The sequence below is a fragment of the Rattus norvegicus genome, chromosome 2, assembly GCF_036323735.1.
Source record: "Rattus norvegicus strain BN/NHsdMcwi chromosome 2, GRCr8, whole genome shotgun sequence".
NCBI lineage: Eukaryota > Metazoa > Chordata > Mammalia > Rodentia > Muridae > Rattus > Rattus norvegicus.
This window is the reverse complement of record NC_086020.1, coordinates 114,222,286-114,243,415: the sequence shown is the minus strand read 5'-3', so window position 1 is coordinate 114,243,415 and position 21,130 is coordinate 114,222,286. Positions and strand designations below refer to the sequence as shown.

The following is a 21,130-nucleotide window of genomic DNA, read 5'->3' as shown; positions in this document are numbered from 1 at the left end:
CCTCTCCCTCCCCACCAGTACCTCTTTCCAGGACCCTGCATTCTAAACTACTCCAAGTTAAAGACACCAATCTGAAGACTCCACACGGGGATTCACATAGGAGTGGTGAGGGGTGGGCAGAAGGGTGGGAGGGACGACTAAGGACGTAGTTACAGAAGGGAAGCTGAATTACCCTACACGGGATATTGCTCCTCCCAGAAATCACGGCTGCCGAATGAAAAACTCAATGCCAGGGATGGCCATAGCTCTTTGAGTTGTTGTTTAACAGTGTCCTAGAGACCCCTCTCCCCCAGCTCTTACAACTGGTATTGGTTGCCCACCAGAACTCAACAGTAAAGGTGAGACCCTATTGCTGAAGACATTACACTTTGGTCACAGGACATGACGACATGGAGTTGGTACTGACTGGGAAGCTTCCTCCCTGTGGCTAGCTCTCACAGTAATGGAAGGTGTTTTGTAGGTTAATGGGGTTGGGAAGCATCAACAGTCTTACCCAGCTATGAGCCCTGGGAGCTACACTAATGACCAGGATGCTGAGATATATTAAAAATGAATATTTTAAATCAAAGTGCCATTTGAAATGCTCCTCAGGAAGAAATCTCTACCCCTATTAGGTTTGCTTTCTGTAGAATTACTTTGCCCTCGTCATTACAACACTGTGCCTTGCATTTCATTCCATTCTGAATAACGTCTTTCCATCCAAGTCCTAAGCAGGCCAGATCCTAGTCACCCTCTGAGAGAATTTGCGGTGCTGAATGACTTCTTACACAGTTTACACACTTTTCATTTAGCCTTAAAGATGCTGACAAGTATCCCTCGCCGCAGGACTACTGAGTCTTCGCTGGGCGCTGTAGCATCTCAGGCATTGACATGTCCTGTTATTCTCCTTGTACACATGGAGAAGCAGAAAGCTGTAACTGACTCAGGGGTCAATGTGGCTCTAGCTATGCCCAGTAGCTCTCAAAAGAACATCAGGTTCGCTATGGACCATTTTGTCTTCCTCTTCAAGAGTGCAACACACAATCGGACCACAGTCTTAAACTCTTGCCCTGTTTACTCTTTCATTTTTTAAGTTTTATTTATTTGTTATCTATAAGTACACTGTAGCTGTCTTCAGACACACCAGAAGAGGGCATCAGATCCCATTACAGATGGTTGTGAGTCACCATGTGGTTGTGGCGATTTGAACTCGGGACCTCTGGAAGAGCAGCCAGTGCTCTTAACCACTGAGCCGTCTCTCCAGCCCATTTACTCCTGATGCCTATTCCTGTGGGTTGCTCCAACCTCAGTCCTTCTTTTGGAGCTGCATGGCCTCAGATCTGCCTGTCTTGTCCCACACCTGATCTTGAAGTCGTTTGAGCCTCCTGTGTCATATTCCCACCAAATACATCATGGGAAGAGAGCCCACGTCTTGTGCTTCTGCCAGGAACAGAGCTCAGCACAGAAAGCCTTCACTGCTCCAGCTGGGCTGAACTTGCGGAAGCTGCAGCCTTGACGGACCACCCAGACGGTTTGGATAATTTGATAATGCTTGGGGAAACGCTGCACAAAGAGAAGGCCTTCCTTCACCCACACACTAAGTGCTGACCTAGGCTAGACCTGCCTCTGCCCGGAAAGTGAGTCATTGTGGGTTTCTGTGGCATTCCGCAGCACTGAGGCAAATGCATCACCAGCCAAGCCGAGGTGACCCAGGTAAAGGGGAAACCAAGGGGAAGGAGCCCCTGGCTGAAGGGCAGCCTGATTCTCACTTCTTGGTAGCTTCCTGTTTTGCCTTGTGCTGTGACATGTTAGGGACGATTAGTTTCTGTTTTCTTTTATAATATGAATATTGGAGCAGAGCTATTTCAGGATCGAGATTGCCTGTGGTATATTAACCAGATCAGTGCACTTGAAACCCCGCAGCGGCAGGTGTTTCCTCCGTCAGCAGTGGGTGCAGTTCTTAGAAGTCTGCAAGGCCACTCAGACTGAACCCGATGTGGGTAGAACATCTCGGGAATACCGGCTCTTGGAAGTTGCACATAAATCCTCCTCCCTCCCGCCTGTGTGGCTTCTTTTGAAATATATATATATATTTTTTTTTAATTTTTAAATTCTTGTTTTACTTTATGTGTTTGGGTACTTAGCCTGCCTGGTGCCTGGCTTTCTGTGCAGTCCCTATAGAGGGCGTCGGACCATCCTAGGGACTGAGGTTACAGACAAGGGTTGGGCTTCCATATGGGTGCTAGGATTGAACCCAGGTCCTTTAGAATGGCAGCCAGTGCTCTTTTTTTTTTTTTTTTTTTTTTTTTTTGTTCTTTTTTTCGGAGCTGGGGACCGAACCCAGGGCCTTGCGCTTCCTAGGTAAGCGCTCTACCACTGAGCTAAATCCCCAGCCCACAGCCAGTGCTCTTAACCACTGAACCATCTCTCTGGCCTCCACCCTCCTGTGACTTCTTGAGACGACTTCTGGAAGTAAACCAGGCCTCCTGCTCTTGGTCTCAGACCCCAGACTTCATTTCTGCTCAGAGAGGAGATGTTGACCCAGCAGGCACCCGTTTCCTCCAACGGTTAGTCTCAAAAGCAGAGCCTTGGTCTCTGCCAACAGCCCACTAAAGACATTGCCATGGGGGGGGGGGGCGGGGCTGTCGTTCTTCCAGGCCAGTGTTCACAGAGCCAGAAGAGTATTTGCCTGGTCTCTACTCCAGGGCTGGGGTGGCATTGGAAAGGAAGCTCTGCACATTGGTTCAGGATCTTTTGTTTCTAGAAGCAAAGCAAATGGCAGAGTGTTAACCCAGGACTTACGGTTCTCACAGGGATGCTGTCTAAGATAGCCTAGACCAGCAGTTCCCCCTTTGGGGAATGACCCTTTCACCAGGGTCACCGAAGGCCATCAAAAAATCACCAATGCTTACATTACAGTAGCAAGCAATTGCAGTTATGAAGTAGCGATGAAGCTAATTTTATGATTGGGAGTCACAACATGAGGAGCTGTATTAAAGAGTCTCAGCATCCAGTTCAGAACCCACCCCCTCCACACTGAACGCCCCCACCCATGGCCTACACTTTCTGTTCTCTCCCTACCCACCTCTTCTTTCTTCTCAGGGTCTAGCCTAGCACCCTGTCCAGCCCTGAGCTTGTGATTGTACTGTCTCAGTCTCCTGAAGTTCTGGCATTACAAACATGTCTAATCTCCCACAACGCACAGCTCTGCTTCCAGGGCAGGTAGGGTAAACTGTCAGCTTGAAAAGGAGGGAGGAATCATGGGATTGCCCTAGTTTTATTTGTGATTTTTAAAAGAAATTTTGGTCACCCCATAAATTTCTTTAAAACCACCTTGCATCACTGGGACGTGTGTCTTGTGCTAGCTCGAGCCATGGCTGTATTTACAATTTAAATCCACACTTGCATGATTCTTGCTGCCTCCTTTTACACAGGGAGAAATATGCCAGGCAGTGGTGACACACACCTTTAACCCCAGCACTGAGGAGGCAAAGGCAGACAGATCTCTGAGTTTGAGGCCAGCTTGGTCTACAGAGTGAGTTCAGGGCTACACAGAGAAATTCTGTTTGGAAAAGCCAAAACAAACCAAAAACCAAGAGAAGCATTTTGACTTGGCAGAAGTTACTTCTGTTTGTCCCTTCCCGTTGTCCTGTTTTCTTTATTTCCTCATAAGCCGCAGGAAGATACACAGGTACTGAAGAGTGTACTGGACAGCTGCCAGGGGCACAGAAACAGGAGAATGGAGCCCACTGCCGTATCTAACACCAGCTACATGGTCAACGATCTTCTGAGTCTTCCAGTGACAAGAGAAACAAGGGCACAGCAAGATGACTGGCTTATCAAGTAAAAGGTTGCTACCACTCACTCCTACCACCTTTAGTTGATCCTGGATCTAAGGAGTGGAAGGAGAGACCAGACTCCCTCTTGCTTGTTATTCTCTGCCTTACCCCAGTTTGGCTTCCTTCTGCAGCTCCTCCCTTGCCTGCCCCAGTGAGCACAGCACTACATCCTGGACTGAAGTCTCCTCCTGCTACTCAGGATCCACCAACCATTTCCAGGTGTCCTCTTCAGCCTCCACTGGCCTCCTTGACTCTTGGCTCACATATCTGTCCTTTGACCGCAGCGCTCAGTCTGAACGGTTGTTCTTTCCATACTCAGGACTGTCTCTTTAGAGCATCCGTAGAATGTCTCCCATTTCTCTTACCACCATCTGACCTTCTTCTTCCTGTCTGGGGTTTGATTTGACTTTGATTAGTTTTAACTTTTAGGATGCTAAGGAATGAACACAGGGCCTGTATAAACTGGGGAAGCTCTCTGCCATTGAGTAACATTCCCTAAGCCTTTTGTCGTGTGTGTGTGTGTGTGTGTGTGTGTGTGTGTGTGTGTGTGTGTGTGTATACGTGCATGCATGCTTGTTGCTTGTGTGTAGCACGCAAGTGAATGGTGACATATGTGTGCATGCAAATGGAGACCTGAGCTTGGTGTCAGGAATCAGTTTTATTCTTTACTCTTTGTTAAGGTTGTACTGCTGTGAACAGACACCATGACCACGGCAAGTCTTGGGGCTGGCTTACAGGTTCAGGGGTTCAGTCCATTATCATCAAGGTGGGGGTATGGCAGCATCCAGGTAGGCATGGTTGAGAGCCGAGAGTTCTACATCTTCATCTGAAGGCTGCTAGCAGAATACTGGCTTCCTGGCAGCTAGGGTGAGGGTCTTTTTTTTTTTTAATTTATTTACTTTTACACTCCAGATTTTATTCCCCTCCCAGTCCACCTTCCCCTCCCCCCAGAGTTCCACATTTCATACCTCACCCCCACTCCCTCCCCCCATGAGGGTCTTAAAGCCCACCCCCCACAGTGACACACCTACTCCAACCAGACCATACCTTCCAATAGTGCCACTCCCTGAGCCAAGCATATGCAAACTATCACATTCTCTTACCTTATTCTTTGAGGCAGGGCCTCTCAATCAAACCCAGAGCTTCGAGATACGGCTTAGTCTTGCTGGCCACCTTGCTTGTGGGATCTTTCATCTCTGCCTTCTGAAGCTAGAATTACAAGCAGGTCTCCTTGGCACCTGGGATTCTTTCAGAATCTGGGGATGCAAACTCCAGCTCTCCCCATCCGGTAAGCCCTGTAACCATTAAACAAGAACACCCCCACACACACACACACCCCACCCCTGCCTAGGCCACCTTGGATCTTGGAAGTCTGGACCTTGGGAAATATGAGGAACCAGTTTCTGTTCATTTTGAACAACCCTTCTATGATCCATTGTCTTAGGGTTTTACTGCTGTGAACAGACACCATGACCACAGCAAGTCTTATAAAGGACAGCATTTAATTGGGGCTGGCTTACAGGTTCAGAGGTTCAGTCCGTTATCCTCAAGGCAGGAACATGGCAGCATCCAGACAGGCACGTTGCAGGCGGAGCTGAGAGTTCCACGTCTTCACCTGAAGGCTGCTAGCAGAATACTGACTGGCAGACAGCTAGGAGGAGGGTCTTAAAGCCACAGTATCACACCTGCTCCAACAAGGCCACACCTCCAAATAGTGCCACTCTCTGGGCCAAGCATTCAAGCCATCACATCTGTCCTGGCTCGGACTCCTGCAGCATGTCCAGGGGCTGGGCCTTCAGCTTGCCCTTCAGTTGATCGCCAGTGGCCCAGAGTAAATCAATCCTGCTTAAGTAATGGAGCCTCCAAGAAAATCCAATGGCTCAAAGACCATCTGAGGAGCTGAGCATGTGAAGGTGCCTAGGAGGGTCATCAGCCATATGCCCCAGACCGCCCGCCTTCCCATGCTCTCACGGCTGTTTACCTGTACTCCTTGCAATGCCCATTCTTTCCTACGTATTTATTTTTCTATGTATCGAGTTGACACATGGTTTCAGATATTCCAGACTTGCCTCAAACTCATATGTAGCCATAAAAAAAACTCAAACTTCATATCCCCCTGCCTCTACGTCAGGGGTTACTGAGGTTACTGTACCTCTATGCCTGGTGTTCTGCAGAGCTGCGGATGAGACAAAAGCTTTTGTGTGCGCTAAACACGCATTCTGCCAACGGAGCCACATCCCTGGCACCGATAATGTCCCTGCTGATACAGGAGGAAGCACAAGTGTCAGCCTGAGTTCTTAATGATAACATATCACTGATCCTAGTCAACCAGTGGGAACACCCAGTTTGTAGCCGGTCTATCAGAAGCCTGGTCCACAACCTGGAGTTTGCTACTGGTGTCTGAAGTGGGAACAAACTTATTAGACTGAGCCCTTATCCTGTGTGAACTGGGGACGGAATAAAGGGTAAGGGGGCAAGGAGGGGCGTGAAGCAAGGGCTGGCTACATACTGGCCAGGACTTATCGATGCCCACGGGCTGGCTACTTACTGGCAAGGACCACACGCGTTGGTGCCCAGAGGAGACACATCTGTGTTGAGTACTGTATTAACTGTGTATTAAGAGTACAAAAACATTTTGTTTTTCTTTCATTTAATTTATTCATTTATTTTGAAATAGGGTCTCACTATGTACCTCTGGCTGTCCTGGATCTTGGTGTGTAAACCAGGCTGTTCTTGAATTTGCAGGTATCTTTCTGCCTCTGCCTCCTGTGTGCTGGGATCAAAGGGTTGCACCATCAAGCCTGCCTTGTTTTTTCTTTTCTTTTAAATATAATACCAGACTTATGTACTAGGTATAGAAGAAAAAGAGAAAGCGAGATATTTACTGTCCTATTATGAAGATCCTTTGGGCTGGGTATGGAACCCAGAACCTTCTATGTGCTAGGCAAGTTCTCAGTAACTGAGCTCCACCCCAGCCCTTGTTGCTCTGTTCAGGGTTTTTGGTTGGTTGCCACACCCCCCCGTCCCCTGCCCCCCACCCCACCCCGTCCCCTGCCCCCCACCCCCCTCACCCCCCAACCTACCCCCCCCCCCCCCCCCGGGAGCTGAGGAAGGAACCCAGGGCCTTGCGCTTGCTAGGCAAGTGCTCTACCACTGAGCTAAATCCCCAACCCCAGTTCAGGGCTTTTTAATAGCATTATCACTACACTTCTTTGTTGTTGTTGATATTCTGAGATGAGGTCTCGAGTAGCCCAGGTTGGCCATAAATTCCTTGAGTCTTAGCTGAAGATGACCTTGGACTTTAGATCTTCCTGCCTCCACGTTCAAAGTGCTGGGATTATAGGTACACGTTACCACACCCTGTTTATTTGGTCCTGGGCTGGAACCCAGAGCCTCGGACACCTTAGGCAAGCATGCGCACTTGGTCAGATCCTTAGGCTCTGAACTCTCACATACAACGAGAACCTGTCTCGCTTAAAACACGGAAGCTTTAAGGAGACACGTCATAAATACGTCCTAAACCTTGATCCGTCAAAGAAATTCCTCATGTCACCTGGAAAACAGGACCTGGAGAAGAAACCCTAAGTTGGTAAGGAGAAACCTGTTAGGAAAGAAAAAAAATTCCTCTTCAGAGAACCTGAGCCATTTGAAATGAGAGGAAAAACCAATAGAATGGTTTAAAAGGAAATGTTTGAGTCGAGCTTGCATGCTGTACCCATAGCTACCTGCCCACAAGGCTGTGGCTCCCTGGAGACAGCTGCGCTCATTATAGAAAAGCAACCGAAGATGAATTATGTAAATCTACATCGACTGAGGATCCTGCTGGGACAGGAATCTTGATTATCAAAATAAAACGAGAATTTCCTTACATTGAAAAGTAGTTAAAAAAGATGAAGTACAATTTGCTATCAGTCTTAGAACAAGATATGGATGGGTCAAAGTAACACCACATCACCGTACTTTTTTTTTCTTTTTTCTTTTTCCTTTTTTTTTTTTTTTTTTTTTTTTTTGCAGATAAGGGCCATTTTGTGATATTGACAAGAAATATCAAGTGGTTTTTGGGCTTAAATTTAACATTTTTATTTGTTGAAAAAATAAATATATACCAAATTCACATTTTTCATAGATCTTCGTTGGTAAGTAAAATAATAATAATAAAAAAATCTGAGTGGGGCTGGGGATTTAGCTCAGTGGTAGAGCGCTTACCTAGGAAGCGCAAGGCCCTGGGTTCGGTCCCCAGCTCCGAAAAAAAGAACCAAAAAAAAAAAAAATCTGAGTGTTTTCTGCTTCATTTCAATCAGTTTTCTTATTTTTTTTAAATGTCAACCTAGTTTAGAAATTTTATTAGAAAATAGGAGAATAAGGAAGGATAAAAAGGCTTCTTAAAAAGCCAGGCTTAACACATACATTTGTAAAGACAGTCTACTGAAATCAGACCCCTTATTAAGGATGCATAACACAATTCTTTACACATTGGAAAATTTAATAAATCCAATCTTGGTGAGCATGCTAGCAGAAGCAAATGAAACTGGGATTTAAAATGTTTCTTGGTGAAGCATTATTCAACATGTAATTGAACATACTATAATTTAAAATGAACCTCTTTTCCCCCTTCTCAGACACATCGGAAATGTCGCTATGCTGTACCCCACTACCCATCCATCATGCAGAAACACAAACCACAACAGGAAGATCAGCTAGATTCCGTTTGCTGTGTTTTGGGAAGGGTAAGGACCAGCCTTAAACATAACACCCTCCCAAGGGATGCACCGTTTTCACTTCCTGCCTCATCTGGTTAGAAAACCACTCTTCCGGGTTAGAAAGCGGTACTCTTCATCCTCAAGAACATGTGTGTCAGCAGTCTAGCCCAGTAGGGGGGACACGAAAGTTTTCCTCCAACTCTGATATTTCAGGATTTGTGACGTACTGATGCAACTAGATAAAGAACAGAGACAGTGTCCGCACTTAGCCGGACACTGCACAGAGTTCTGCGTGGTGCCTTTATAAACACTAAGTAATTAAGAGCAACGATTCTTCTTCGAGTTACTTAGCAAGTTGCAAAAATGAAACTCTACAAGCAAGACAGCCAGGGCGCGCAAACGGTGCGTGGTTAAGGCAGCGTGGCCTAAGGCGCCGTTCTCTCTTCTTGCGCTGAGGTCTTTGGGGAAAGTCCTAACTTTCTATTTTATGTCACGGTGTGTGTTTGTGTGGGTGGGTGCTGTCGCCTGCATGGAGATAACTCAGAGGACCGGAATGATTCCAGGTATCACATTTGCAAGGGGGAAATGTTCTACTAACTCGTATTAGAGGCTTCAAGGAGTCCCAGAGGATGTAAAATCAATACAGGGTTTAATTAATCGACTACAGATGGACTTCATCATGCAGAGAAGACCAAGTAGGAAAGTGCCGTGCTGGGAAACCAGACAAGGCACAGGTGAGACTTAAGAGAAGGTAAGAAGTCCAAGGATAGGGGTTGGGGATTTAGCTCAGTGGTAGAGCGCTTGCCTAGGAAGCGCAAGGCCCTGGGTTCGGTCCCCAGCTCCGAAAAAAAGAACCCCCAAAAAAAAAGAAGTCCAAGGATAATCTTTATCAATCAATTGATTGATTGATTGATTGTTCTTCTAGGAGGCCAGGGCATAGATGAGGACAAAGTGACCTCCCCGGTTCTGACTGCACAGACTTCCTTGGACCTTTCTTTAGAAGTGTTCTTAATAGAGTGCTGCTGACACACGGTGGTCAGTAAACTGAGTCCTGTAGCTTCTAAACGAGGCAACAGACGTCGCTCAGAAGATTCTGCACTTAGCCATTAGCTACCCAATAAACACCAGTTTAAGGTACAATGTTCATATTTTCACACTTCATGTTCATCAACTTTTAGGGTTTTTTTGGTAGCAAAGAAATAAAGTACTGGCCACGTTTGTCTGATGCTGGTTTTCACGAAGAATCAAAGCCCTGTCGTTAAAAGGAAATAAAATAGGATGATGGGGGATAGTTTCCTTAGTAAAGTGCTACCATGCAAGCACAAGAACCCAGTCCAATCCCCAGGGCATTGTCACCTGTAAACCCGGCTCTGGGGAGACAGAGGCAGGCAGATCCCTGGGGCTAGCCAGCCAGTTTAGCCTAATAGGCTCTGGACAAACAGGGATCCTATCTCAAAGCCCAAGGTGGATCTCTTCAAAGGGATGTCATCTGAGATTACCTGCCAACCTCAGGGTACGCGCAAGCAAACGCACCCTCATCAAAACAAAAGTAACAAATGAAAAGGATTTAAACACACTACTCTCCATGTAATTTACATTTTGCAACTTTCGGATGGAGTTGCAGCTCACTCGGTAAAGGGCTTGCTTAGCATGCACAGTGCTGTGCACGTGTGCCTATGGAAGGTTTAAAGTTACATGCACATGCAGCTCAGGTGATAGCCCATGTGTTTGTTGACACGTACTGCCCTCAAATATCTCTGATCTTCAAAAAGTCTGAAAACACACTCACTGCTACATGATTTTATGTTTGGAAATATATCTTACGTAATCAGAAAACCTGGAATCAAGAACAAGAATGAAAGAAAATACACAACTAGGCCTCCTCTCTCCCTACCCTCTCCAGAATCTTCATGTGTACCCCTGGGGTGTATACAGACCACCTTGGAGACTGCTCCCTTAGAAATGACTCTGGAGGAGGCCAACACCCTGTTTGTCACACTCTGTTTCTGTGATTCAGTGATTGTACCTGGAGAAGCACTTACAACTTAGTAACGACTGTAAGAGACTTGTAGGTTGCCCAGCAGGTTAAGCACCAAGCTCCAGGCCGATGACCTGAGTTCCATGTCAGACACCCTCAGACTGAAAGGAGAGAACCGACTCTCACAAGTTGTCATCTGACTACCATTTGTGTGTGTGGCATGCTCCTCAATAAATAAATAAACTTAAAAAAAATTAAGTGTGACAGCATATAGATCAGTCAGGTACAGCAGAAGCCAAACTTTACAGAAGTAACCGGATGAGAGGACTGGAGTCCCTAGAGTTCCCTCCGTGGCACTTGGCTGTGGCAATGAGCAAGGACTGCACAGGGAAGCCACTCTCACCTCTGTAAACACAGCCCTGCAGAGGATCAAGAAGTGGCCATGTGGGACAAGGGCAAGGGTAAGCCCACAGTACCGTTTGCTTTCCCTCACTTTCTTGTAGTAAAATGATGTGAGTTCTGGGTCTCTGAAATTTCAGAGATAGGTTTGTTCTGAGTCTCTCCAGGTAGATGGGGACCTGGATCTCCATGGATGAAGGTAAGATGGGGAGGGGCTGAGGAAAAAGTGACCAGAGCCTGAGGAGAAAAGCTGGGTCCCCCGGGTGACAGGACTTCCTTCCTGCTTCCTTTCTTTCATGTTTCTTCCTCCCTTTTTCCTTCCATCTCTCCCACCCTTCCTCATCTTCCATCCCTCTCTCACCAGCTCCCTTTCCCTCTGTGGACCGGGTCTCATTATATAAACCAGACAGACTGGCACACCCTCCCAAGCAGCTGGGATCACTGGCATGGTCCCCAGAATCCACATGATAGAAGGGCAAACATTCCTGCTTAATTGTTACATACACACTACAGATACACACACCATAGACACACACTACAGACACACACCATAGTCACACACAGATACACACCATAAACACACACCACAGACACACACAAATACACACCATAGACACACACCACAGACACACACAAATACACACCATAGACACACACCACAGACACACACAAATACACACCATAGACACACACCACAGACACACACAGGCACACACAGACAGACACAAAAACAAAAAACACACACAAAAAAGCTCAAAACAAGCAAAGAGGGGTTGGGGATTTAGCTCAGTGGTAGAGCGCTTGCCTAGCAAGCGCAAGGCCCTGGGTTTGGTCCCCAGCTCTGGAAAAAAAAAAAAAAAAAAAAAAACAAGCAAAGAAAACCCATATCAACAACAACAAAAAATTAAAAAGTGCTTTGGTCATCCTCGGAGACTTTGGAAACCAATAAACAAAGGGGAAAAGCCAAACTTTCTTCCTCTCCTGAAATAGGAACAATTATATTTTATGGCAACCAGTAGATGATAAGGAAGCATACTTTGAAAAAAAATGAATTCTAGATCCTTCCGGTTACCATCTGCACCTCCAGCTGACCCTGTGCCACAGCTCTCTGTACCCAGAATCCACTGGGAGAGAGCTGCTCCCCCAGGAGTGCTGACACACCTGAGAGCACATGTAAGACCACCATTTCTGCTCATCAAAGGGCAGATCATGGAAACAGAAACTAAACAGAGACACAGTGAAACTAACAGAAGTTATGAACCAAATGGATTTAACAGATATCTATAGAACATTTCATTCTAAAACAAAAGGATATACCTTCTTCTCAGCACCTCACGGTACCTTCTCCAAAATTGACCATATAGTCAGTTACAAAACAAGCAGCAACTGATACAAGAAGATTGCATTAATTCCATGCATCCTATCAGATCACTGTGGACTAAGGCTGGTATTTAATAACAATAAAAATGACAGAAAGTCCACATACACATGGAAGTTGAACAATGCTCTACTCAATAATAACCTAATCAAGGAAGAAATAGAGAAACTAAAGACTTTAGAATTTAATGAAAATGAAGGCACAACGTACCCAAACTTATGGGACATGATGAAAGCTGTACTAAGAGGAAAACTCATAGCTCTGAGTGCCTGCAGAAAGAAACTGGAGAGAGCATACATTAGTAGCTTGACAGCACACCTAAAAGCTCTAGAACAAAAAGAAGCAAATACACCCAAGAGGAGTAGAAGGCAGGAAATAATCAAACTTAGGTCTGAAATCAACCAAATAGAAGCAAAAAGCACTATACAAAGAATCAACAAAACCAGGAGCTGGTTCTTTGAGAAAATCAAAAAGATAGATAAACCCTTAGCCAGACTAACTAGAGGGCACAGAGACAGTATCCAAATTAACAAAATAAGAAATGAAAAGGGAGGGGCTGGGGATTTAGCTCAGTGGTAGAGCGCTTACCTAGGAAGCGCAAGGCCCTGGGTTCGGTCCCCAGCTCTGAAAAAAAGAACCAAAAAAAAAAAAAAAAAAGAAAGAAATGAAAAGGGAAACATAACAACAGAAACTGAGGAAAATAAAAAAAATCCTACAAAAGCCTATATTCAACAAAATTGGAAAATCTGGAGGAAATGAATAATTTTCTAGACAGATATCAGGTACCAAAGTTAAATCAGGATCAGATAAACCATCTAAACTCCCCCATAACCCCTATAGAATCAGTCTTTAGAAGTCCCCTCCCCCCCAAAAAAAAGTCCAGGACCAGATGGGTTCAGTGCAGAATTCTATCAGACCTTCATAGAAGACCTAATACCAATACTGTCCAAACTATTCCACAAAATATAAACAGAAGGAGTGTAGGATGTCCTACAGGTAAGGCAGGTACAAGATAGAACGAGGCCTGTCATTGGACAAGAAGGAAGGAAGGGTGGGAGAAAAGTTTTAGAGAGAGGAGGAGACTAGAGGAGGCAGAAGAAGCAGGCAAGAGAACATGGAGGCTGATGTTAAGATTCCTCTCTGCACATTTACAGGTTGTTATGAATGTTCTTAAGGGATGGATGTGTACAGGGCTTTGTATGTTTAGGTGGGCAATTACATCTTATCAATTGGATCAGAGGTGATTGTGTTGTGTGTTCTTTCATGTTGCGATTCAAGTTTAAGAGAATCTGTGGTGGCTGGAGACACTGGGCCGCCACGGAATTTGGATGTGTTTCTGGCATGGTGGCAGCCTGCCTTGGGAACTGGACGGGTAGAGATATTGCTGCCAGGCTCAGAGAGAAGCCATCAGCAGTGTGATATGGGATTGAGCAGAGTTTGTGAGATGCTTTGATGACTGAGATGAAGATATCTACCAGATATCTTGGGGCACTGCAGTGCTGGATCTAGTGCGGGGTAAAAAGAAAGCTTATATATAATTTTAGAGCAACGAAGGAACACTACCCAATTCCTTCTATGTAGCCACAATTATGCTTATACCTAAACCACACAAAAACCCAACAAAGAGAACTTCAGACCAATTCACCTTATGAATATCAATGTAAAAGTACTTAATAAAATTCTCGCAAACCAAATCCAAGAACGATCATCCATCATGATCAAGTAGGCTTCATCCTAAGGATGCCGGGATAGTTCAATGTACAGAAATCCATCAACATAATTTACTATGTAAACAAACTCAAAGAAAACACCCCTTCATGGTAAAAGTCTTGGAAATATCAGGAATTATAGGCCCATACCTAAACATAGTAAAAACAATATATAGCAAATCAATAGCCAACATCAAACTAAATGGAGAGAAATTTGAAGCAATCCCACTAAAATCAGGGACTAGACAAGGCTGCCCACTCTCTCCCCACTTATTCAATATAGTACTTGAAATCCTAGCCAGAGCAATTAAACAACAAATGGAGGTCAAAGGGTTACCAATTGAAAAGGAAGAAGTCAAAATATCACTATTTGTAGATGATATGATAGTATATTTAAGAGAGCCCAAAAATTCCACCAAAGAACTCCAAAACCTGATAAACAACTTCAGCAAAGTGGCTGGATATAAAATTAACTCAAAGAAATCAGTAGCCTTCCTCTACTCAAAGGATAAACAGGCTGAGAAAGAAATTAGGGAAACGACACCCTTCAAAATAGTCCCAGATAATATAAAATACCTCAGTGTGACTCTAACCAAGCAAGTGAAAGAACTATATGACAAGAACTTCAAGTCTCTGAAGAAAGAAATTCAAGAAGATTTCGGATGGAAAGATCTCCCATGCTCATGGATTGACAGGATTAATATAGTAAAAATGACCATCTTGCCAAAAGCAATCTACAGACTCAATGCAATCTTCATTATAATTCCAACTCAACTCTTCACAGAATTAGAAAGAGCAATTAGCAAATTTATTTGGAGTAACAACAACAACAACAACAACAACAACAACAACAACAACAACAATAACAACAACAAAAAGCCAGGATAGCAAAAACTATTCTCAACAATGAAAGAACTTTTGGGGGAATCACCATCCCTGACCTCAAACCATATTACAGAGCAATAGTGATAAAAACTGTATGGTATTGGTACAGAGACAGGCTGGTAGATCAGTGGAAAAGAATTGAAGACCCAGAAATGAACCCACACCAGAATTGTCACTTAATCTTTGACAAAGGAACTAAAACTATCCAATGGAAAAAAGGCAGCATTTTCAACAAATAGTGCTGGTTCAACTGGCAGTCAGCATGTAGAAGAATGCAAATCAATCCATTCTTATTGCCTTGTAAAAAGGTTAAGTCCAAGTGGATCAAGGACCTCCACATAAAACCAGATACACTGAAACTAATAGAAGCGAAAGTGGGGAAGAACCTTGAACACATGGGCATAGGGGAAATTTTCCTGAACAGAACACCAATGGCTTATGCTCTAAGATCAAGAATCGACAAATGGGACCTCATAAAATTGCATAGCTTCTGTAAGGCAAAGGACACTGTCAATAAGACAAAACGGCAACCAAGAAATTGGGAAAAGATCTTTACCAATCCTATACCCAATAAAGGACTAATATCCAACATATCCAAAGAACTCAGGAAGTTAGACTCCAGAGAATCAAATAACCCTATTAAAAATGGGGTACAGAGTTAATCATAGAATTCACAGCTGAGGAATATCAAATGGTTGAGAAGCACCTAAAGAAATGTTCAACATCCTTGGTCAACAGAAAATGCAAATCAAAACAACCCTGAGAGTCTACCTCACACCAGTCAGAATAGCTAAGATCAAAAACTGAGGTAACAGCAGATGCTGGCAAGGATGTGGAGAAAGAGGAACACCCCTCCATTGCTGGTGGGATTGCAAGCTGATAAAACACTTTGAAATCAATTCAGCAGTTCCTGAGAAAATTGAAAATAGTTCTACCTGAGGACTGAGCGATACCATTCCTGGGCATATACTCAAATGTGCTCCAACATATACCAAAGACACATGCTCCACTATGTTCATAGCAGCCTTATTTATAATAGGCAGAAACTGGAAACAACCCAGATGTCCTTCAACAGAGGAATGGATACAGAAAATGTGGTACATCTACACAATGGAATATTACTCAGCTATCAAAAACAACGACTTTATGAAATTCATAGGCAAATGGATGGAACTAGAAAATATCATCCTAAGTGAGGTAATCCAATCACAAAAGAATACATATAGTTTGCGCTCACTAAAAAGTGGATATTATTATAATAGCCAGAAGCTGGAAAGAACCCAGATGCCCTTCAACAGAGGAATGGATACAGAAAATGTGGTACATCTACACAATGGAATATTACTCAGCTATCAAAAACAATGACTTTATGAAATTCGTAGGCAAATGTTTGGAACTGGAAAATATCATCCTGAGTGAGCTAACCCAATCACAGAAAGACATACATGGTATGCACTCATTGATAAGTGACTATTTGCCCAAATGCTTGAATTACCCTAGATGCCTAGAACAAATGAAACTCAAGATGGATGATCAAATGTGAATGCTTCACTCCTTCTTTAAAAGGGGAACAAGAATACCCTTGGCAGGGAATAGAGAGGAAAAGATTAAAACCGACACAGAAGGAACACCCATTCAGAGCCTGCCCCACATGTGGCCCATACATATACAGCCATCCAATTAGACAAGATGGATGAAGCAAAGAAGTGCAGACCGACAGGAGCCGGATGTAGATCGCTCCTGAGAGACACAGCCAGAATACAGCAAATACAGAGGCGAATGCCAGCAGCAAACCACTGAACTGAGAATAGGACCCCTGTTGAAGGAATCAGAGAAAGAACTGGAAGAGCTTGAAGGGGCTCGAGACCCCAAAAGTACAACAATGCCAAGCAACCAGAGCTTCCAGGGACTAAGCCACTACCTAAAGACTATACATGGACTGACCCTGGACTCTGACCTCATAGGTAGAAATGAATATCCTAGTAAGAGCACCAGTGGAAGGGGAAGCCCTGGGTCCTGCTAAGACTGAACCCCCAGTGAACTAGATTGTTGGGGGGAGGGCGGCAATGGGGGGAGGATGAGAAGGGGAGGGGGAGGGATTAGGGAGATGTTTGCCCGGAAACCGGGAAAGGGAATAACACTCAAAATGTAAGTAAGAAATACTCAAGTTAATAAAAAAAAAAAAGTGGATATTAGCCCAAAAGCTCTGAATACCCAAGATACAACTCACAGACCACATGAAGCTCAAGAAGAAGGAAGACCAAAGTGTGGATGCTTCAGTCCTTCTCAGGAGGGGGAACAAAATACTCACAGGAGGAAATATAGAGACAAAGTGTGGAGCAGAGACTGAAGGAAAGGCCATCCAGAGACTGCCACACATGGGGATCCATCCTATATACATACAGCCACCAAACCCAGTCAATATTGCAGATGCCAAGAAGTGCATGCTGCCAGGAGCCTTGTGTGGATCTCTCCTGAGAGGCTCTGTCAGAGTCTGACAAATGCAGAGGTGGATGCTAGCAGCCAACCACTGAACTGAGAATGAGGTAGAGTTAAGAGAAAGGACTGAAGGAGCTGAAGGGGTTTGCAACCCCATAAGAAGAACAACAATATCAGCTAACCAGACACCCCAGAGCTCCCAGGGACTAAACCACCAACCAACCACCATCCCAAGAGTACACAGGAATGGACCCATGGCTCCAACCCCCTATGTAGCAGAGGATGACCTTGTTGGGTATCAATGGGAGGAGAGGCCCTTGGTCCTGTCAAGGCTCGATGCCCCAGTGTAGGGGAATGTCAGCGCAGGGGGAGGGAGGAGGTGGGAAGGTGTGGATGTGTAGGTGGGAGAGCAGCCTCATAGAAGCAGGGGGAGATAGCCGGTTTCTGGAGGGAAACCAAGGAAGGGGATAACATTTGAAATGTAAATAAAAATATCCAATAAAAGAAAAAGATTAAGAGAAAAAAGAAGAAAAAACGAGTTCTAGTTAATTGGTGAAGTGGGAACAGATGATGTTGCCAACTTGGGGAAAATATCAGTTGAATCCAGGTTATGACCATCAGTGGCTATTGAACCTGCAGCTGAAAAGCCAATGGGAGATGGTGATGATGGCAATGATGATGATGATGATGATGATGATGATGGTTGTTGTTCTTGTTATTATTATTATTATTATTATTATTATATTTTTTAAATAGGATTTCTCTGTGTATCCCTGGCTATCCAGGAACTTGTTCTGCAGACCAGACTCTCTTCAAACTCACAGAGATCGGCCTGCCTTTGCCTCCTGGGATTAAAGGCATGTGCCACCACCATCTGGCTCCGATGGCATTTTCTAATGGATTCAGCCTGACCACGCCTGAGCATACTGATCAATCTCAGAAGCACAGAACAGAGAGGGAGGCAGGAGCCACTGTGTGTCTTTTGTAACAGTGAGGAAGTAAACATACTCAAGTTGAATTTTCTTGCTCTTCAAATGGCAGGTAATCTGACAAAGTTTCTAACCTTTTCTGAAAACAGTACTGTAAGAGATCCCGGGCTGGCACCAAAAACATGTACCCAAGGATGACCTTGTGCTTCTGACCCCACTGCATCCATGTTCCAATTGCTGGGGTTATTAGTGTATACCACCAAGTCCTGTATCGGCCTTGCCGAGGATGGAGCCCAGAGTTCTTGGGTGTTAGGCAAGCACTTGACGGCTGAGGCAGATGCAATGGCTCCTGATATCACAAGGAGCAACCCACAGAGCTATCCAGGCTCAGAACACAGGGACTTCTAAGATATATTCATTTATTTATTATGTATGAGTACACTGTAAATCCAGACACACCAGAAGAGGGCGTCGGATCCCATTACAGATGGTTGTGAGCCACCATGTGGTTGCTGGGAATTGAACTCAGGACCTCTGGAAGAGCAGTCAGCGCTCTTAACCTCTGAGCCGTCTCTCCAGCCCAGAATACAGGGACTTCTACAGGACAACGGTGACTCTTCCCGTAAAGAAAATGTAAGGAAAAGAAGGTGGGTAGATAGATAAAGATCTTTAAGGAACGTGTGGGTAGGTAGTGTGTGTGTTTGATTCGAACACACAAACCACACGAACGAGTAAGGAAGTCTTCAAGAGACAGCTCAAACACTGAACTCTGAGAAGAAACACGAAGATATTACGGAGTCCCTATCAACCACTGTAGGTAGCACTGGCATTGTGCATGTGTTCATGGACACTTCCTGCACTCTGGATATCCCAGAGTACAGAGAAGCTTGTGTGACCTGGCACTCTGGTCCCAAGTGTCACAACGGAACCAGAAAGCTGTCTTGAGCCTCAGGCCCCTCTGACCTGTCAGAGAGTTCGCTTTGTTGGCCTGCAAAGATAGAGGCTCAGCCTTAGGCCTGCAGAGCCAAGAAGATCCAGAGTGGTTGGCTATTATGGTTTGTGCTAATTGCTGGGTATGAACATGTCTGCCTGGGCCAGTGACAGGGATTGGTGGGGCCAGGGCAAATCAAAAACAATCTCCATGTGAAAGCATTCAGGGTTAATGGAAGAATGAGGGGGAAGAGAACAGAGACAAAGAGGAAAAGGAAGAGAAGGAAAGAGAAGGACAGAGAGAGTCAGGTACAGCTAGGCTGGAGATAACACAGCCCCAGGTTATGCCTTCTAGCAGGATTCACGATCCCTACTTAGAGATAAAATTATACTTGAATTAAATCCATATTTTTTTGAAGTACAGCGGTTGCACACATGCACCTTTGACAGTTGCTAGAACGCTCCAGTTCCTAGTCAAGGTGGCATAAAAAAGAATTAGCACACTTACCAATGTGAGAGTAAGAACCGGTTGGAAACGCTCTACCAGGAAAAAAGCCGCCCCTTGGGGAGCCTGGCTATGTTGATCTAGTGATAAGAATCTGTACACTAAGGTTGTCAGCTAACACAGGAAATGTCTCCTGGTGGAGAGCAGGCTTCTCAGTCGGGACGGATGGCCTCCGGCCGCATTGATTGATTCCAAAGGGCATCTCTTAGACACAGGCAAAGGGCGGCCTATCTAGATTGTCTGGGTCACAGAAGGCCTTCCTGACTTCCGAATGGGAGCGAAGGGCAAGGACTAAAAGTGGAAGAAAGAGGCTGGAACCTTAGTTCTTCGTGCCTACGAGCGGTTGGTTTTTGTTTCGTTTAAGACGGTTCTGGGCCTGCAAGGCGGCTCAGCAGGTAAGGGTGTTTGCTCACCGTCAAGCCTGACAACCCAAACTGAATCTCTCAAATCTACCAGGAGGATGAGACTCTTTCAAACATTCCAAACAGCAGAAAGCAGCCTGGAACCACTACCAACAAATTAGGACTTTTGCTGTCTGACCGGATAGGAATTGTTAGTTATGTGTTGGATTTGCACAGAAGCTGACTGCATTAAATTTTGCATTATCAAGACCAAATACATTATTGAGAGTAGCCTGTGAAGGAACCAGGCCAAGCCTGTGGAGGGCCTGGTTGTGGGGAAGATTTAACTTTTGCTCTGGTAAATTTTTATACCATAGCCCCTGAAGAATTACATAAATAACTTATATTAGTTACATACCTCTCCCCCCCTTTTTAACACAGGGTCTTAAGATGCTCAAGGTGATCAGGCTGGGAGAGCTAACTATAGCCTTGCAAGGTAGCATGCAAATTTAAAGTTGGGGAATTCTTTTTTTTTTTCTTTTTTTCAGAGCTGGGGACCGAACCCAGGGCCTTGCGCTTGCTAGGCAAGCCCTCTACCACTGATCTAAATCCCCAACCCCAAGTTGGGGAATCCCCCTCCCCCATGTTTAATTCCTTCATGGTAATTGGGCATATCCAGTGCCTTCCTCACCTTTGTTTCCTCCAGAGAAACCCCTTTAAAAAAATGTTTCAAGGGCTGGAGAGATGGCTCAGTGGTTGAGAGCACTGACTGCTTTTCCAGAGGTCCTGAGTTCAATTCCCAGCAACCACATGGTGGCTCACAACCATCTGTAATGGGATCTGATGCCCTCTTCTGGTGTGTCTGAAGACAGCTACAGTCTATATAATAAAAAAAAAATGTTTTCTTGCCAAGCTGGGGGTCAAATTCAGGGCTCTATACAAGTTAAGCAAATGGTCTATGGTTGAATCACGTCCTTAGCTGGGCACTACCACATTTTCAATGCCCATACCCTATTAATCCCAAGGAGTTAGGCAAGAGTGACCCAGAGTCTACCAATCTCTACCATAACAATGGTCTGACATAGCAAGTTACATTCCAATCCAATCAGAGTCTCTCTC

General features: G+C 44.9%; 1 long non-coding RNA gene across 12 annotated transcripts; it reads right to left on the bottom strand.

The window, feature by feature from the left end:
• Positions 1–1,048: 1,048 nt before the first annotated feature.
• On the bottom strand, positions 1,049–20,626 carry LOC102547718 (uncharacterized). 12 transcript variants are annotated; one of them, XR_010064215.1, is made up of 6 exons: positions 19,674–20,625; positions 6,511–6,591; positions 5,339–6,427; positions 4,922–5,027; positions 4,554–4,680; positions 1,049–4,208 (listed from the first exon to the last, which is right to left on the bottom strand). It is a non-coding gene; the product is annotated as an uncharacterized LOC102547718 (long non-coding RNA). The 12 variants fall into 12 exon arrangements; XR_010064212.1 differs by lacking the exon at positions 19,674–20,625 and having other exon boundaries at positions 5,339–6,078; positions 6,367–6,427; positions 6,511–6,850; XR_010064217.1 differs by lacking the exon at positions 19,674–20,625 and having other exon boundaries at positions 5,339–6,075; positions 6,367–6,427; positions 6,511–6,850.
• Between the last annotated feature and the right edge of the window lie 504 nt (positions 20,627–21,130).